This window comes from Ranitomeya variabilis, chromosome 1 (genome assembly GCF_051348905.1).
Source record: "Ranitomeya variabilis isolate aRanVar5 chromosome 1, aRanVar5.hap1, whole genome shotgun sequence".
NCBI lineage: Eukaryota > Metazoa > Chordata > Amphibia > Anura > Dendrobatidae > Ranitomeya > Ranitomeya variabilis.
Genome location: NC_135232.1, coordinates 277837258 through 277855760, shown reverse-complemented (window position 1 = coordinate 277855760; position 18503 = coordinate 277837258).

The window sequence follows — 18503 nt, the reverse complement described above, 5'->3', positions numbered from 1 at the left end:
TCTCTATATATATATATATATATATATATATATATATATATATCTTATAATCCCTGATTGGTAATGTGATTGATTGTGTCTATTTAGCTCGTGTATTAAATATCATTTCTTTTTCTTGGCAGCTACTAATATGGCCTATTTCTGTCATGTTCATTTAAATATACAATGCTTTTTCCACATTAAAAAAAGGATTCACTGGTGATTAGTAACATACACAATGTCAAATGATGGACTGTAGGATTTGCTTACTAGTGTTTTTTCTGCTTGCCCAAGCTATGACTATTTAAAGATCATTTCAATAGGGACCATAGTGACTCATCATATCATATGCACTAGAACATGCATGATGATATTTTCTTATAGTACTTATGACTTTCTCCCATAATTAAACAAGGAAAAAAGCAATAAAATATAAAGAGTTCTGGGGCAATGCAAAAAAATGTAAAATAGTATTCTGAATTTTCACAATTACAATAACAATAATTCAGAAAAATTATAAACTTAGGTACATTTATGAAATGAAGATTATCTTCTGTGTTTACTATTAAGCAGTATGATAATCAGTCAATTAAAAATTGCATTTTACGTGTCCTACTAAACAATATGAAGAACTTTTAAAAAAGAGCATATTTTCTTGCAGCAAACACAACCTGTCACCAGTCACCCATTTGAATGGGCTTGTTTGAATTACTAAAATAAATGTTCAGCCAGTAACAAACTTCTATGACAATATCAGATGTTTGACAACCCATGAGAGCCTTCTTGCAGCACTATCGGCAACATGATTGTTACCCATATAGTTATGATTAGTGTTGAGCATTCCGATACTGCAAATATCGGGTATCGGACAATATTCGCTTTATCGGAATTCCGATACCGAGTTCCGATATTTTTGTGATATCGGAAATCGGAATCGTAAGTTCCCAGTGTATGGTTCCCAGGGTCTGGAGGAGAGGAGACTCTCCTTCAGGCCCTGGGATCCATATTCATGTAAAAAATAAAGAATACAAATAAAAAATATGGATATACTCACCCCTCCGACGGACCCTGGACCTTAGCGGTGCAACCGGTAGCCTCCGTTCCTAAGAATGCAGTGAGTGTACAGGACCTGCGATGACATCGCGGTCTTGTGATTGGTCGCGTGACCGCTCATGTGACCGCTCACGTGACCACGACGTCATTGAAGGTCCTTCACTCACTGCATTCTTAGGAACGTCTGACACTTATCCTTTACCTAGCCAAAGGGGTAGCCAGTCACCAAGGGGTAGTCACTTATGAGAAGGGTATAGTGACCTACTGGTATAATGTCTCCACCCAAAGAGTAACATACCAATTTGATTATTGCCTCATAGAATGCCCAGGCCCCATGGCACAGTATGACATCTGGTTAGGCACACAATTCATCTGTGTCACCACTGTTGAAACAGGAGAAGGTTCAAACTGTGAGGATTGGTGGCTTTTTGGGTGGCCCACTGGTGAAAGTGACTGGGGATGCAAACCAGTTCAGGCCCTGCAACGCAGAGACAAATGGGGAACCAGCCTATTGACCCACATGACCCTGTCCAAAGACTCCTTTAAGGGCCAGAGGGGCCTTCAGGGTTCAATACTCCCCATCCCTGCCACTCATTGCCCCAAGGAGGGAAGCAAAGTTCTGTACCTCACCATTGACAACCCCTCAGAGAATGATCAAGGATTATATGTACTAGGCTCAAGTACTAAACTTGGGAGGGAGAATGGTGACAAAATAGGTAATTTTGGCTAAGAAGCATAGATACCAGCAGGGGCACACAAGGGGTACCTGGTAGATTTGAAGCCAGGAACAAGACAGCAGTTGGGTTTGAATCCATTATCCCCATAATTGGGGTAAATAAGAATGTAAAATGGATAAACTACCTATACTATAATCAGCAACGGTTTATAGAATGCACTGAGGATGCCACAAAGGCTCTTATTGATCCCTTAAATTAGCAATAGCTATTCTTTGTGTTCTGATTGTATTAGCCTTAATTCTTTGCTGCATATATCAATGCCAGCCCTAACAGACACACTTCATACACACACATATATATATATATATATATATATATATATATATATATATATATATATATATATCTATAATTGTCTAAGGGTTTTTCCGTCTGTCTGTCTGTCTGTCTGTCTGTCTGTCTTTCTGTCTGTCTGTCTGTCCTGGAAATCCCACATCTCTGATTGGTCGAGGCCGCCAGGCCTCGACCAATCAGAGACTGGCACAGCATGGCGACGATGATGTCATAATGGAAATCCCACGTCTCTGATTGGTCGAGGCTGCCAGGCCTCGAACAATCAGCGACGGGCACAGTATCGACCTAGATGTCATAATGGTTGCCATGGCGACGATGATGTCATAAAGGTTGCCTCAACCAATCAGCGACGGGCACAGTCTGCCGCGAATTCTGGAATCATCATTGTCCATATACTACGGGGACATGCATACTCTAGAATACCCGATGCGTTAGAATCGGGCCACAATCTAGTATATATATATATATATATATATATATATATATATATATATATATATATATATATATGTCATGATTCTCAATGGCTAGAGAACATAGCCCAGCATATATAAGAACTAGCTCTTGGAAGATGGAATCTAAACTGACCATGAACTAAACCTGCCGCACAATTAACAGTGGCCGGGTAGCGTGCCTACGTTTTATCCCTAGACGCCCAGCGCCAGCCGGAAGACTAACTAATCCTAGCAGAGGAAAATACAGTCCTGGCTCACCTCTAGAGAAATTTCCCCAAAAGGCAGACAGAGGCCCACACATATATTGGCGGTGATTTTAGATGAAATGACAAACGTAGTATGAAAATAGGTTTAGCAAAATCGAGGTCCGCTTACTAGATAGCAGGAAGACAGAAAGGGCACTTTCATGGTCAGCTGAAAACCCTATCAAAACACCATCCAGAAATTACTTTAAGACTCTAGTATTAACTCATAACACCAGAGTGGCAATTTCAGATCACAAGAGCTTTCCAGACACAGTAACGAAACAGCAGCTGTGAACTGGAACAAAATGCAAAAACAAACAAGGACGAAAGTCCAACTTAGCTGGGAGTTGTCTAGTAGCAGGAACATGCAAAGAAAGGCTTCTGATTACATTGTTGACTGGCATGAAACTGACAGAGGAGCAAGGTTATATAGAGACTCCCACATCCTGATGGGAACAGGTGAACAGAGAGGATGATGAACACAAGTTCAATTCCACCAGTGGCCACCGGGGGAGCCCAGAATCCAATTTCACAACAGTACCCCCCCCTCAAGGAGGGGGCACCGAACCCTCACCAGAACCACCATGGCGATCAGGATGAGCCCTATGAAAGGCACGGACAAGATCGGAGGCATGAACATCAGAGGCAGTCACCCAAGAATTATCCTCCTGACCGTATCCCTTCCATTTGACCAGATACTGGAGTTTCCGTCTGGAAACACGGGAGTCTAAGATCTTTTCCACAACGTACTCCAACTCACCCTCAACCAACACCGGAGCAGGAGGCTCAACGGAAGGCACAACCGGTACCTCATACCTGCGCAATAATGACCGATGAAAAACATTATGAATAGAAAAAGATGCAGGGAGGTCCAAACGGAAGGACACAGGGTTAAGAATCTCCAATATCTTGTACGGGCCGATGAACCGAGGCTTAAACTTAGGAGAAGAAACCCTCATAGGGACAAAACGAGAAGACAACCACACCAAGTCCCCAACACAAAGCCGAGGACCAACACGACGACGGCGGTTGGCAAAAAGCTGAGTCTTCTCCTGGGACAACTTCAAATTGTCCACTACCTGCCCCCAAATCTGATGCAACCTCTCCACCACAGCATCCACTCCAGGACAATCCGAAGATTCCACCTGACCGGAGGAAAATCGAGGATGAAATCCCGAATTACAGAAAAACGGGGACACCAAGGTGGCAGAGCTGGCCCGATTATTGAGGGCGAACTCCGCCAATGGCAAAAAAGCAACCCAATCATCCTGATCCGCAGACACAAAACACCTCAAATATGTCTCCAAGGTCTGATTAGTCCGCTCGGTCTGGCCATTAGTCTGAGGATGGAAAGCAGACGAAAAAGACAAATCTATGCCCATCCTAGCACAGAATGCCCGCCAAAATCTAGACACGAATTGGGTCCCTCTGTCAGAAACGATATTCTCCGGAATACCATGCAAACGAACAACATTTTGAAAAAACAGAGGAACCAACTCGGAAGAAGAAGGCAACTTAGGCAAGGGAACCAAATGGACCATCTTAGAGAAACGGTCACACACCACCCAGATGACAGACATCTTCTGAGAAACAGGCAGATCCGAAATAAAATCCATCGAGATGTGCGTCCAAGGCCTCTTCGGAACAGGCAAGGGCAACAACAATCCACTAGCCCGAGAACAACAAGGCTTGGCCCGAGCACAAACGTCACAAGACTGCACAAAGCCTCGCACATCTCGTGACAGGGAAGGCCACCAGAAGGACCTTGCCACCAAATCCCTGGTACCAAAGATTCCAGGATGACCCGCCAACGCAGAAGAATGAACCTCAGAGATGACTCTACTGGTCCAATCATCAGGAACAAACAGTCTACCAGGTGGGCAACGATCCGGTCTATCCGCCTGAGACTCCTGCAAGGCCCGCCGCAGGTCTGGAGAAACGGCAGACAATATCACTCCATCCTTAAGGATACCTGTGGGCTCAGAATTACCAGGGGAGTCAGGCTCAAAACTCCTAGAAAGGGCATCCGCCTTAACATTCTTAGAACCCGGTAGGTATGACACCACAAAATTAAACCGAGAGAAAAACAACGACCAGCGCGCCTGTCTAGGATTCAGGCGCCTGGCAGACTCAAGGTAAATTAAATTTTTGTGGTCAGTCAATACCACCACCTGATGTCTGGCCCCCTCAAGCCAGTGACGCCACTCCTCAAAAGCCCACTTCATGGCCAAAAGCTCCCGATTCCCAATATCATAATTCCGCTCGGCGGGCGAAAATTTACGGGAAAAAAAAGCACAAGGTCTCATCACGGGGCAGTCGGAACTTCTCTGCGACAACACCGCCCCAGCTCCGATTTCAGAAGCGTCGACCTCAACCTGAAAAGGAAGAGCAACATCAGGCTGACGCAACACAGGGGCGGAAGAAAAGCGGCGCTTAAGCTCCCGAAAGGCCTCCACAGCATCAGGGGACCAATCAGCAACATCAGCACCCTTCTTAGTCAAATCACTCAATGGTTTAACAACATCAGAAAAACCAGCAATAAATCGACGATAAAAGTTAGCAAAGCCCAAAAATTTCTGAAGACTCTTAAGAGAAGAGGGTTGCGTCCAATCACAAATAGCCTGAACCTTGACAGGATCCATCTCGATGGAAGAGGGGGAAAAAATGTATCCCAAGAAGGAAATCTTTTGAACCCCAAAAACGCACTTAGAACCCTTCACACACAAGGAATTAGACCGCAAAACCTGAAAAACCCTCCTGACCTGCTGGACATGAGAGTCCCAGTCATCCGAAAAAATCAGAATATCATCCAGATACACAATCATAAATTTATCCAAATAATCGCGGAAAATGTCATGCATAAAGGACTGGAAGACTGAAGGGGCATTTGAAAGACCAAAAGGCATCACCAAATACTCAAAGTGGCCCTCGGGCGTATTAAATGCGGTTTTCCACTCATCCCCCTGCTTGATTCGCACCAAATTATACGCCCCACGGAGATCAATCTTAGAGAACCACTTGGCCCCCTTTATACGAGCAAACAAATCAGTCAGCAGTGGTAACGGATATTGATATTTAACCGTGATTTTATTCAAAAGCCGATAATCAATACACGGCCTCAAAGAGCCATCTTTCTTAGACACAAAGAAAAAACCGGCTCCTAAGGGAGATGACGAAGGACGAATATGTCCCTTTTCCAAGGACTCCTTTATATATTCTCGCATAGCAGCGTGTTCAGGCACAGACAGATTAAATAAACGACCCTTAGGGTATTTACTACCCGGAATCAAATCTATGGCACAATCGCACTCCCGGTGCGGAGGTAGTGAACCAAGCTTGGGTTCTTTACAAACGTCACGATAGTCAGACAAGAATTCAGGAATCTCAGAGGGAATAGATGATGAAATGGAAACCAAAGGTACGTCCCCATGAGTCCCTTTACATCCCCAGCTTAACACAAACATAGCTTTCCAGTCGAGGACTGGGTTATGAGATTGCAGCCATGGCAATCCTAGCACCAAAACATCATGTAGATTATACAGCACCAGAAAGCGAATAATCTCCTGGTGATCCGGATTAATACGCATAGTTACTTGTGTCCAGTATTGTGGTTTATTACTAGCCAATGGGGTGGAGTCAATCCCCTTCAGAGGTATAGGAGCTTCCAAAGGCTCCAAATCATACCCACAGCGTTTGGCAAAGGACCAATCCATAAGACTCAAAGCGGCGCCAGAGTCGACATAGGCGTCCGCGGTAATAGATGATAAAGAACAAATCAGGGTCACAGATAGAATAAACTTAGACTGTAAAGTGCTAATTGAAACAGACTTGTCAAGCTTCTTAGTACGCTTAGAGCATGCTGATATAACATGAGTTGAATCACCACAATAGAAGCACAACCCATTTTTTCGTCTAAAATTCTGCCGCTCGCTTCTGGACAGAATTCTATCACATTGCATATTTTCTGGCGTCTTCTCAGTAGACACCGCCAAATGGTGCACAGGTTTGCGCTCCCGCAGACGCCTATCGATCTGAATAGCCATTGTCATGGACTCATTCAGACCCGCAGGCACAGGGAACCCCACCATAACATCCTTAATGGCATCAGAGAGACCTTCTCTGAAAATCGCCGCCAGGGCGCACTCATTCCACTGAGTAAGCACAGACCATTTACGGAATTTTTGGCAGTATATTTCAGCTTCATCTTGCCCCTGAGATAGGGACATCAAAGCTTTTTCCGCCTGAAGCTCTAAATGAGGTTCCTCATAAAGCAACCCCAAGGCCAGAAAAAACGCATCCACATTGAGCAACGCAGGATCCCCTGGTGTCAATGCAAAAGCCCAATCTTGAGGGTCGCCCCGGAGCAAGGAAATTACAATCCTGACCTGCTGTGCAGGATCTCCGGCAGAGCGAGACTTCAGGGACAAAAACAATTTGCAATTATTTTTAAAATTTTGAAAGCAAGATCTATTCCCCGAGAAAAATTCAGGCAAAGGAATTCTAGGTTCAGACATAGGTGCATGAACAACAAAATCTTGCAAATTTTGTACCTTCGTGGCGAGATTATTCAAACCTGTAGCTACACTCTGAAGATCCATTTCAAACAGGTGAACACAGAGCCATTCAAGGATTAGAAGGAGAGAAAGAGAGGAAGGCTGCAGTATAGGCAGACTAGCAAGTGATTCAATTATGAGCACACTCAGAACTAGAGAAAAAAAAATAAAATTTTCAGCAGACTTCTTTTTTCTCTCCTTTCTCAGCCAATAATTTAACCCTTTTTGGGCCGGTCAAACTGTCATGATTCTCAATGGCTAGAGAACATAGCCCAGCATATATAAGAACTAGCTCTTGGAAGATGGAATCTAAACTGACCATGAACTAAACCTGCCGCACAATTAACAGTGGCCGGGTAGCGTGCCTACGTTTTATCCCTAGACGCCCAGCGCCAGCCGGAGGACTAACTAATCCTAGCAGAGGAAAATACAGTCCTGGCTCACCTCTAGAGAAATTTCCCCAAAAGGCAGACAGAGGCCCCCACATATATTGGCGGTGATTTTAGATGAAATGACAAACGTAGTATGAAAATAGGTTTAGCAAAATCGAGGTCCGCTTACTAGATAGCAGGAAGACAGAAAGGGCACTTTCATGGTCAGCTGAAAACCCTATCAAAACACCATCCAGAAATTACTTTAAGACTCTAGTATTAACTCATAACACCAGAGTGGCAATTTCAGATCACAAGAGCTTTCCAGACACAGTAACGAAACAGCAGCTGTGAACTGGAACAAAATGCAAAAACAAACAAGGACGAAAGTCCAACTTAGCTGGGAGTTGTCTAGTAGCAGGAACATGCAAAGAAAGGCTTCTGATTACATTGTTGACCGGCATGAAACTGACAGAGGAGCAAGGTTATATAGAGACTCCCACATCCTGATGGGAACAGGTGAACAGAGAGGATGATGAACACAAGTTCAATTCCACCAGTGGCCACCGGGGGAGCCCAGAATCCAATTTCACAACATATATATATATATATATATATATATATATATATATATATATATATATAGTATTGTGGAATTTGGGAAATTAAGTTTGCTAACACATTATGGCTTGCTATTTAGTTAGCCACACTCGACCTGTAGTGGGTATGAATGTAATCAACCTCAGGGACACATTATGGCTTGCTATTTAGTTAGCTACGCTTGACCTATAGCTAGGACAGAGAAGAAATGTCCCAGTGACCAAAAAGCCATTGTTCTTAACAATAAGACGATGAGATAACGTTGTTTTGGCAAACACCTTGTTTTTTCTCAATAAAACCCCCCTGTATTCCCTGGAATAAACAGGAATCATCTGAGACACAAAGCACTGTATACTGTGATTTCTCTGGCCATAAGCTTCACATACAATTTGGCAGCGGACAATTAAGATGAGAACACACGCATCCAGTGTGCCCCAACAGATGCGCCATTTCTGGGATGGCTGCGACCTGATGTCTAGGATGGGGCCGATATCCATGGCCCCTTCCTAGACCATTAATATCAGCCTGCAGCTGTCTGCCTATTCTTTGCAGGTTATTGTTTATAGGGGAGCCCTACATCATTTTTTTGGGGGGTCCTCATTTCAGTAACCAGTAAAAGCTAAGTATACAGCTTTGAGCTGATATTAATAGCCTGGGAAGCTCACTGGGTATTATCCTCTTTCCAGACTATAAACATCTGACCCCAGCTGTCCGTTTTCCCCTCTGCTGGTTGCAAAACTTTGGGGATCCCAAGCCATTTTTTTTTAAATAATTTATTTATTGATAAAATACATGTAAAGAAAGCTATACCAGCAAAGCATTCATTATATATCTCACTTACATATCCCAAGAGTTTAAACACGAGTGGAGTATGGTATATGTGTTAGCCACCTAAGTCAAGGGAGTTTTGCAATAGTGTGCCAAGACATAACGAGTGCACAGGGGCAAATGTACCAGTTACTGGAGAGGCAAGGAAGGAACCAGGTTGGCAGAGAAGCTAGAGCTGAAAGGAACCCCGAAAGTGTTTTTCGTGTGCGATGTATGTAGCTTTCTCAAGGGGATACATACATACATACAGTGATGCAGGAAGGACCTAAAGAACCCTATGACCCTGGTAATGTGCACGTCACGTGTCTACCTGCAGCCAGTAATAACGCAATTATCAGCGTATGCACACCGCACCAGTCGCGCCTAGCAGTGATACCATGGCTGTCAAACCTGAGATGCGCACACATGGGAGTGTGTGCTCAAAGAGGCTCCAGAGCTGCACACCAGGTGTAAAGATGCTGGGACCAGCAGCCAGAACAAGGCAGCACAGCGGGCATGCGCACTGCACATGTATGGAAACATGGCAATAAATACCATGGATTTGACACTAAATAAGAGATGAGTATTTAACATCAATAACAATTTACTCCAGTAATTATCGTGGCGTCAATGGCAGATGATGAAGTGGTCCAAAATCTAATGCTTTCATTATGAAGTTAGGTAGCCTTATAAAAGTGTCCAGATACACCCAGGTGTAGGAAGATGTAAAGGACAGAGAGGGTTAAACAAAGTGCCTCCTGTCATCAATATATATAGTAATTTTTACAAGTGAAAATGTTTAAGATGCATTAAAGGAAATAAGCAATAAATTAAAAACATTAAAGCTCTGCAACATAAGGATGAGAAAAGCAATAGGATTGCTGAAGTACCATTATTAAATCAGAGGAAAGAAGAGAAATTAAAGGGTTTATTTGACGTGTTCTGGCTGCTGGTCCTGACATCTTTATGCCTGGTGCGCATGCTCTGGAGCATCGTTGAGTACATGCTCCCAAGCGTGCGCACCTCAGGTCTGACGGCCGTGATGTCACTGCTGGGCACGACTGGTGTGATGTGCATGCACCAATATGAGCGCTATTTCTGCCCACCTCTAGACACGTGATGTGCATGTGACCGGGATCATAGTTTTCTTAAGGTCCTTCCTGCATCACTGTTTGTATCCTCTTGAGAAAGCTACAAACAGTCCTTTCAGCTCTTTCCTCTCTTCCAGACTGGGTCCTTCCTTGCCTCTCCAGTAAGTGGTACATTTAGCCCTGTGAACTCATTATGTCTTGGTACACTATTGACAAACCCCATTGACTTAGGTGGCTAACACATATACCATTCTCCACTTGTGGGTAAACCCTTGGGGCATGTTTGAAGGACCTCTTACTGGTTAATTCACTTGTATATCTTTTTTGCACTTTATTTATTATCTACTGTATGATTATAAATGTTGTGTTTGTGCAATTAATAAATTATTTTATATGCATTCGTATAACTCTTTACCCTCCAATTTTTTCATATATTAATGGAGTGATCCCGTTTATTCAATGTGTGAGATACTTACACCACGGCTGAGTGTTTGACCCACACATTTTATATTTCTAGGTTTCATAGTATATATATAAAAATATATACAGTATATATATATATATATATATATATATATAAAATAGTATTTCCTTTGAAATCTATGTGTAAATGACAGAGAATTACTCTATATAATGTCAGATTGCAATTGGATCGCATTTGCATGTAAATGGAATGTCATTCGGATGTTAGGTGATAAAAATCGCATAGTACTCTCAAGAAAATCACATGACACTCGTCCCACTTTTATGGACCGATATAGGACTGTTTTTTTACGGTGGTGAGTATGAGCCCTAATCTAAAAGGTATGTGCATACCTTACTGCTTTTAGGCCGGTTTCACATTTGTGGTTGTGTCCACAGCATTTCTTCCGCAAATATCCGCATGCGTTGTGTTTTCCTATATTTAACATTAGGGACGCATGAGTCTGCGATCGGTTGGATTTTACCGCGTTTGATGACGCATGCGTCATTTCGTCTGAGGTTTGGCGCGGTAAACGCAACATGCAGTAATTTTAGAGGCGTCAATTTGCCGCCTAGAAACGTATGCGGTTGTTAGCGCAAGGAATGCGGCAAAAAAACGCATTACTATCTATGGGAACGCATGCGTACACATGTCTTTGCGTACGCATGCGTTTGATGCACTTATGTTAAATTGTATTACAGGAATCATGTGTATAAATTATTGCTACAATTGTGATTTACTATAGGATCATGCCCCATGATAATAAAAAAGGCTATACTGGATAATAAGACATTATTATGCAGAATCACACAATATTTATCCCCTCACTTTGGTTTTATTATATCATCAATATATTTTTTATATCTTGACTGAATGCCTTTGTATGCTACTTCACTTTTTTTGTTATATACATCATGCATTATTCCCTTCAAAATTAGATGTCCAGCAGAGACATCAGCTCAGAATTGGCAGCAACCAGTGGTTCCAGCTATACCCATCTACACTTTAGATAACTTAGGCCAGAAGTAGTCTTCATGGAAGATGTGGCTAAAATCCCTACCTTTAGGATGTAAACAAGGCTTAGCAACTCAACTATGTATAAAAACATGGAAACTGGGGTGCAGAAAAAATGGCAGCAGATGCACTGGACTGATGAGTCAAACTTTGAAATATTTGGCTATATCAGAAGGCTGTTTGCTCAGAAAGGGCTGGAGAGTGGTACAATAATGAGCATCTGCAGGCAACAGTGAATCATGGTGGAGATTCCTTGTAAGTTTGAGGCTGCATTTTAGCAAATGGAGTACCGGACTTGGTCAGAATAATGGTGCTGTCAATGCTGAGACATATAGGCCACTACTTATTAATTAAGCAATACTATCAGGCAGGCATCTGACTGGTTTCCAATTTATTCTGAGTCAGGATAATGACCACAAACAGCCAATAACTATCTTTAGTATAAAGAAGAACAAGAAGTCCCGGAAATGATGATATGGACCACAGAGCCCTGATCTCAACATCATCAAATCTATCTGGGATTAAATGAAGAGGCAAAAGAACTTGTGCAAGTCTATATCCATAGACGATCTACAGTTTAGTTAATTTTCCAAGATTTTTGGAACAATTTGAAGGGAAAAGGTGGTCACATCAAGTATTGATTTGATTTAGATTTTTCTTTTGTTCATTCACTTTACCTTTTTTGTTTGATAAAAAATAAATGAGCACTTCTATTTCTCAAATCATTTTTCCTTTGCAGAATTTTGTACACACCTGCTTGAAACTTTTACACACAAATTTGTGAACAACAAAAATCTGGAAGTGCTATTTTGAGAACCTTTAATAATATTTTAAATACTAACAATGTCACCAACGATTTTATTCATTAGTATTGCAATAATTTAAGTAAGAAATATGAAATTTCAAACACTCTTGTTGTTGATATTGGACAAATAATTGATACTGTAGCCCTACAATCCGAAATTACATTGAAGTGTATTCCTTAAAAGTATACTGGCACATTCAGTATAAAAATAACTAGAATTGCTTCACATAACAATGTTGTTAGATTGGTCATGCCTAATACATTTCCTCTCTGAATCAGGAATGTAAAAATCTGCTATTCGTATGTTGGAGAAAGTGAAAAGCACATGAAAGGTTTGTGGAACAGCTTAAGTAGATGGGAATAACTTATAGCCATATCTTCATTTCAGCTGCTGACTCATGTGGTAGACAAAAGCTTCCAGCAGAACAGATCCTAGATTGACTGCTGAGGGGAGTAAAGTGCAGGAGAAAAGTACAGTCAGAATAGAAGAGAAATCAAGGAGGAACAGTGTACCATTAGCATTAAGGTACCTTCACACTAAGCGACTTTGCAGCGAGAACGACGACGATCCGTGACGTTGCAGCGTCCTGGATAGCGATCTCGTTGTGTTTGACATGCAGTAGCGATCTGGATCCCGCTGTGATATCGCTGGTTGGAGCTAGAAGTCCAGAACTTTATTTCGTCGCTGTGACACCGATCTAGCGATGTGTTCACTTGTAACCAGGGTAAATATCGGGTTACTAAGCGCAGGGCCGCGCTTAGTAGCCCAATATTTACCCTGGTCACCATTGTAAAAGTAAAAAAAAAACACTACATACTCACCTTCTGATGTCTGTCACGTCCCCCGCCGGCGGCTTCCCTGCACTGAATGTGTCAGTGCCGGCCGGCCGTAAAGCAGAGCACAGCAGTGACATCACCGCTGCTGCCGGCGCTGACACATTCAGTCAGTGCAGGAAGCTCTGAGCAGCAGCGCGTAACCCTGTGGACGCGCGGCCCTGCACTTAGTAACCCGATGTTTACCCTGGTTACCCGGGTGCTGCAGGGGGACTTCGGAATCGTTGAAGACAGTTTCAACGATGCCGAAGTCGTTCCCCTGATCGTTGGTCGCTGGAGAGAGCTGTCTGTGTGACAGCTCCCCAGCGACCACACAACGACTTACCAACGATCGCATCGCTGGTCGTGATCGTTGGTAAGTCGTTTAGTGTAACGGTACCTTTATTAGAACAGGAGCTGTCAGCTGCTGGGCAGGAGTTGTGATTCATCCCTGAGTAAGATAAGATAAGGAGCTGTGGGTCTGCAGTGAATCACCAGGCATTGTGGAGGGGGGTGAGAGAATCATGTCATCTTGGTGAGAGAGACTGATGGGATAGAGAAACAGTAACTGCTAGTGATAGCAGATCACAGGGCAGTCACCTACAAAATGGCACTGCCATGTGATGCTACTCTTCATTCTGCCCCAGAGATACTAGACCACCCAAAAGTGGAGTGAAATGGTGATGTCAGCAGTTACTGCCCCAATTTTGTTGCTAAGGCTACTTTCACACTCGTGTTTTTTGCAATCCGTCGCAATCCGTAGTTTTGGGCAAAAACGGATCCTGCAAATGTGCTCGCAGGATGCGTTTTTTGCCCATAGACTTGCATTAGCGACGGATGGCCACACGTCCCATCCATCATGCGTCATCACAAAAAAAGTTCGATGTAACTTTTTTGTCCGTCACGTCCACCATTTTCTACCGCGCATGCGTGGCCGAAACTCCGCCCCTTCCTCCCCGGACTTCAGAAAGGGCAGCGGATGCGTTGAAAAACTGCATCCACTGCCCATGTCATGCAGAAATTTCACAATGTGCATCGGTACGTCGGCCCGATGCATAGCGACGGACCCGTATCGATGCAAGTGTGAAAGAAGCCTAACAGTACAGCTGGTAAGTTTTACTATAGCTGCTTGAGGTCTAAAACAGAAAATGCTCCCCCTAGTGGTAAATATGTATTTGTAAGAAAATATATAATATTTTTCATATAGAAATCTTTGCAAACAGTGTAAACATTGCATTAATACATTTTAATTACTATTTAAGCTTAATTTCACAAAAAAACAAACTACAGGAAAACTGTTGGCACCTTCTTTAAAGAGGAACAACTCAATTATAATAGGAAGTACAGTGTAGCTAAGTGTAGCTAAGGTGATAATGGAGTATTCTCCCTATGGTTCGAATGCTCAGCGGCCTCTTCTGTTGTATTATATAAACACTTTCAACCTTCATAACTTTACCTATTTCACCAAACTGTTTATTTGGTCCATTCATAATAGTCATCTGCTAAATAGCTGTTTTTTTAATTTTCCTATGGATTTTGAAAGGATATCTGTCACAAGAATCCACCTCCTGAGTCATCTACAATTTTTTATAATTATTTTTGGACTTCTTTTTATTTTAAAAACATGACAAATCTGTTAGTGCTCTGTGTTCCTAAATAGTTGCTGGTTACTACTAGGTTACTATCTGTTTCTATTATATTTGGTCACTTTCAAATCAATAAGACATTGTAAGACGATGGACACACATTGTAATAGTGGCAGCAGAGTGGAATAATTATATTTTTAAGTTAATTTCACTTGTCTAAAGCAAAGATTTTAGCAATCAAAGTACAGTATATGCCACCTAATGAGTGGGGAAGGGCGATCCCCTGTATGTTCGGATCCTGCAGGTTTGGCCAAACATTTTAAAAAATATTGGTTCCGGTACTAGAACAGCACCCGAACCCAGACCCCATTCAGATGAATGGGGGGGCCTGAACACCCACTGTTTGCTATGCTGTCATGGCAACAATGTCTATGATCGGATGTAAGATTATTACCTCCTGTCAGAGAGCTGTGGTCCCAAGCTGTAAGATGATAGCGTGAGCCAGCAGCTGTGGCTGGTGGTAAAAAGTTTACCATCAGTTACAGAGGCATATGATGTAATTACTATTCCTATCTGCCTACGCCTGCTGTTGCTGATAGCAGAGGCCACTGATGGGAGTATTCATCAGCCAGCGCCTGTGCTATAAAAAAATAAATTTTAAAAATGAAGAAGGGTCTCTTCTATTTTGATAACCAGCATGGCAAAACTGACAGCTGCAGGCTGCAGCCCTCAGCTGTCAGCTTTGTTATCAAAAATAAAGGGGTCCCCACGACATGTTTTTAAGTTATTTAATTAATTAATTTAAAATAATGGTCTGGGGTCCCTCCCATTTTTGACATCCAGCGAAGCTAAAGCAGACTGCTGGCGGTTGATATTTTAAGGCTGGTAAGGGTGCCATGGATATTGACCTATCCCAGCCTAAAAATTGAAGGCTGCAGCCTCTCCAAAAAAGGCAAATCTAAAAGATGCACCAATTCTGGCACTTTTCCTGGCGATTCCCACTTGCCCTGTATGTAACTATATTTACCAGCAAACTGGTGTCCAGAACTTTGCTAACAAACTGCAACAAAATTTAAAGGGAGGCCAGAAATGGCAGAATTTTGAGCACAATTTTATCTCTGATCCGTGTGACGGACAAATCACAGTTGTAAATAACTGGCCTTTAGGTAACAATTTTCACCAGCAAACTGGTGTCAAGAACTTCGCTAACACACAGCAACAAAATTTAAAGGGAGGCCAGAAATCTCAGAATTTTGAGCACAATGTTATCTCTGATCCGTGTGACGGACAAACCACAGTTGTAAGTAGCTGGCCTATAGGTAACTATTTTTACTAGCAAACTGGTGTCAAGAACTTCGTTAAAACACACAGCAACAAAATTTAAAGAAAGGCCAGAAATGGCAGAATTCTGAGCGTAATTTTTATCTCTGATCCGTGTGATGGACAAACCACAGTTTTAACCCCTTTACTCCCAAGGGTGGTTTGCATGTTAATGACCAATTTTTACAATTCTGACCACTGTCCGTTTATGAGGTTATAACTCTGGAACGCTTTAAAGGATCCCGGTGATTTTGACAATGTTTTCTCTTGACATATTGTACTTCACGATAGTGGTAACATTTCTTTGATATTACGTGCATTTATTTGTGAAAAAAAAGGAATTTGGCGAAAATTTAGCAATTTTCCAAATTCGAATTTTCATGCCCTTAAATCACAGAGATATGTTACACAAAATACTTAATAAGTAACATTTCCCATATGTCTACGTTACATCGGCACAATTTTGGAAGCAACATTTTTTTTGTTAGGGAGTTATAAGGGTTAAAATTGACCAGCAATTTCTCATTTTTACATCATTTTTTTTAGGGACCACATCACATTTGAAGTCACTTTGAGGGGTCTATATGATAGAAAACACCAAAAAGTGACACTATTCTAAAAACTGCACCAATCAAGGTGCTCAAAACCACATTTAAGCCTCTTTCACACGTCAGTGTCTCCAGTACATGTAGTGACAGTTTTCACACATACCAGAGACACGTACACACATGTACACCCATTAGAATCTAAGTGTCTCTGTACATGTTTTCAAATGGACCATGTGTCCGTGTGCAAAACACGTTGACATGTCCACTTTTTAACGGAAGCACGTACCACAATACAGACAGCACACGTGCATACGGATGAGCATCCGTGTGCTGTCCGTGTGCGTTTTTGTGAACATTGTATCATTAATAATGTTGAGCATTCCGATACCGCAAGTATCGGGTATCGGCCGATACTTGCGGTATCGGAATTCCGATACCGGGATTCCGATACTTGCCGCGTATCGGATACCGGAATCGGAAGTTCCAAGATTCAAAATGCAGAAATTCAGCCAATGAGAATGATTCCAAGTGTGGGCACATCCTGTTTAGCATGGAGGGCATGAAACTACTGGCAAGGCTGTGATTGGCTGCTGAAATGATGTCATGATGCAGTTTAAAAGTCGCTGGCGCCATTTTGCGATCACTCTGCTGTGAATTCAGTTAGTGACAGGACGCTGTTTGCTGACTGAGGGACAGTTTAGAGATAGCGATTTGCTTCTTTGTGCTTTCCAAAGGCTAATTTAGCAACCGCTGTGTTCATCTACTATTCACCTTGCTTTTGCCTTGTAGCGCTGTTTTCACAGCGATCTGCAAGGTCTGTGTGTGTGTGTGTGTGTGTGAGTGCAGCCCACTCTCTAGTCTGAGTGCAGCCACATAGGCCATCCATAGCTGGCTGTATTCAGTTCAGGGAGGGTGGTTCATTGCCTCATACTGTTCTTTTTTTTTAGTAGTGTAGTCTGCTGCTAATTTATTCAAAAAAATCCTATTAGTGTCTTTCCACCTGTATCCAGCTAATTTGTGGAAAAACACTACATAGCATAACGTAGAGGAGGGTTTTTGGGCCTTGCAGCGCCGTTTACGGCTGTCTGCACGGTCTCCGTGTGACTGCAGCTCGCCCTGTAGTCTGTGAGCAGCCATAGCCTGGTTGTCTCCAGCTCAGGGTTGTTCACTGCGTCATACCGCCAAATCAATTTTCATTTTGTTTTAAGTAGTGCAGGCTGCTGCACATTTTTTCAAAAAATTCCTATTAGTGTCTTTCCACCCGTCTCCAGCTAATTTGTGGAAAAACACTACATAGGATAACGTAGAGGAGGGTTTTTGGGCCTTGCAGCGCCTTTTACGGCTGTCTGCACGGTCTCCGTGTGACTGCAGCTCGCCCTGTAGTCTGTGAGCAGCCATAGCCTGGTTGTCTCCAGCTCAGGGTTCTTCACTGCGTCATACCGCCAAATCAATTTTCATTTTGTTTTAAGTAGTGCAGGCTGCTGCACATTTTTTCAAAAAAATCCTATTAGTGTCTTTCCACCCGTCTCCAGCTAACTTGTGGAAAAACACTACATAGGATAACGTAGAGGAGGGTTTTTGGGCCTTGCAGCGCCGTTTACGTCTGTCTGCACGGTCTCCGTGTGACTGCAGCTCTATCCGTTGTCAGTTCAGCCCCCAAAAAATAAATAAATAATAAAGTTCACCAAACACACCAGTTACACCACTTTACATTTGTGTAGGCCACATTAGCTCATATTAAAGTCTAGTCCACACTTTAGAAAATTAGT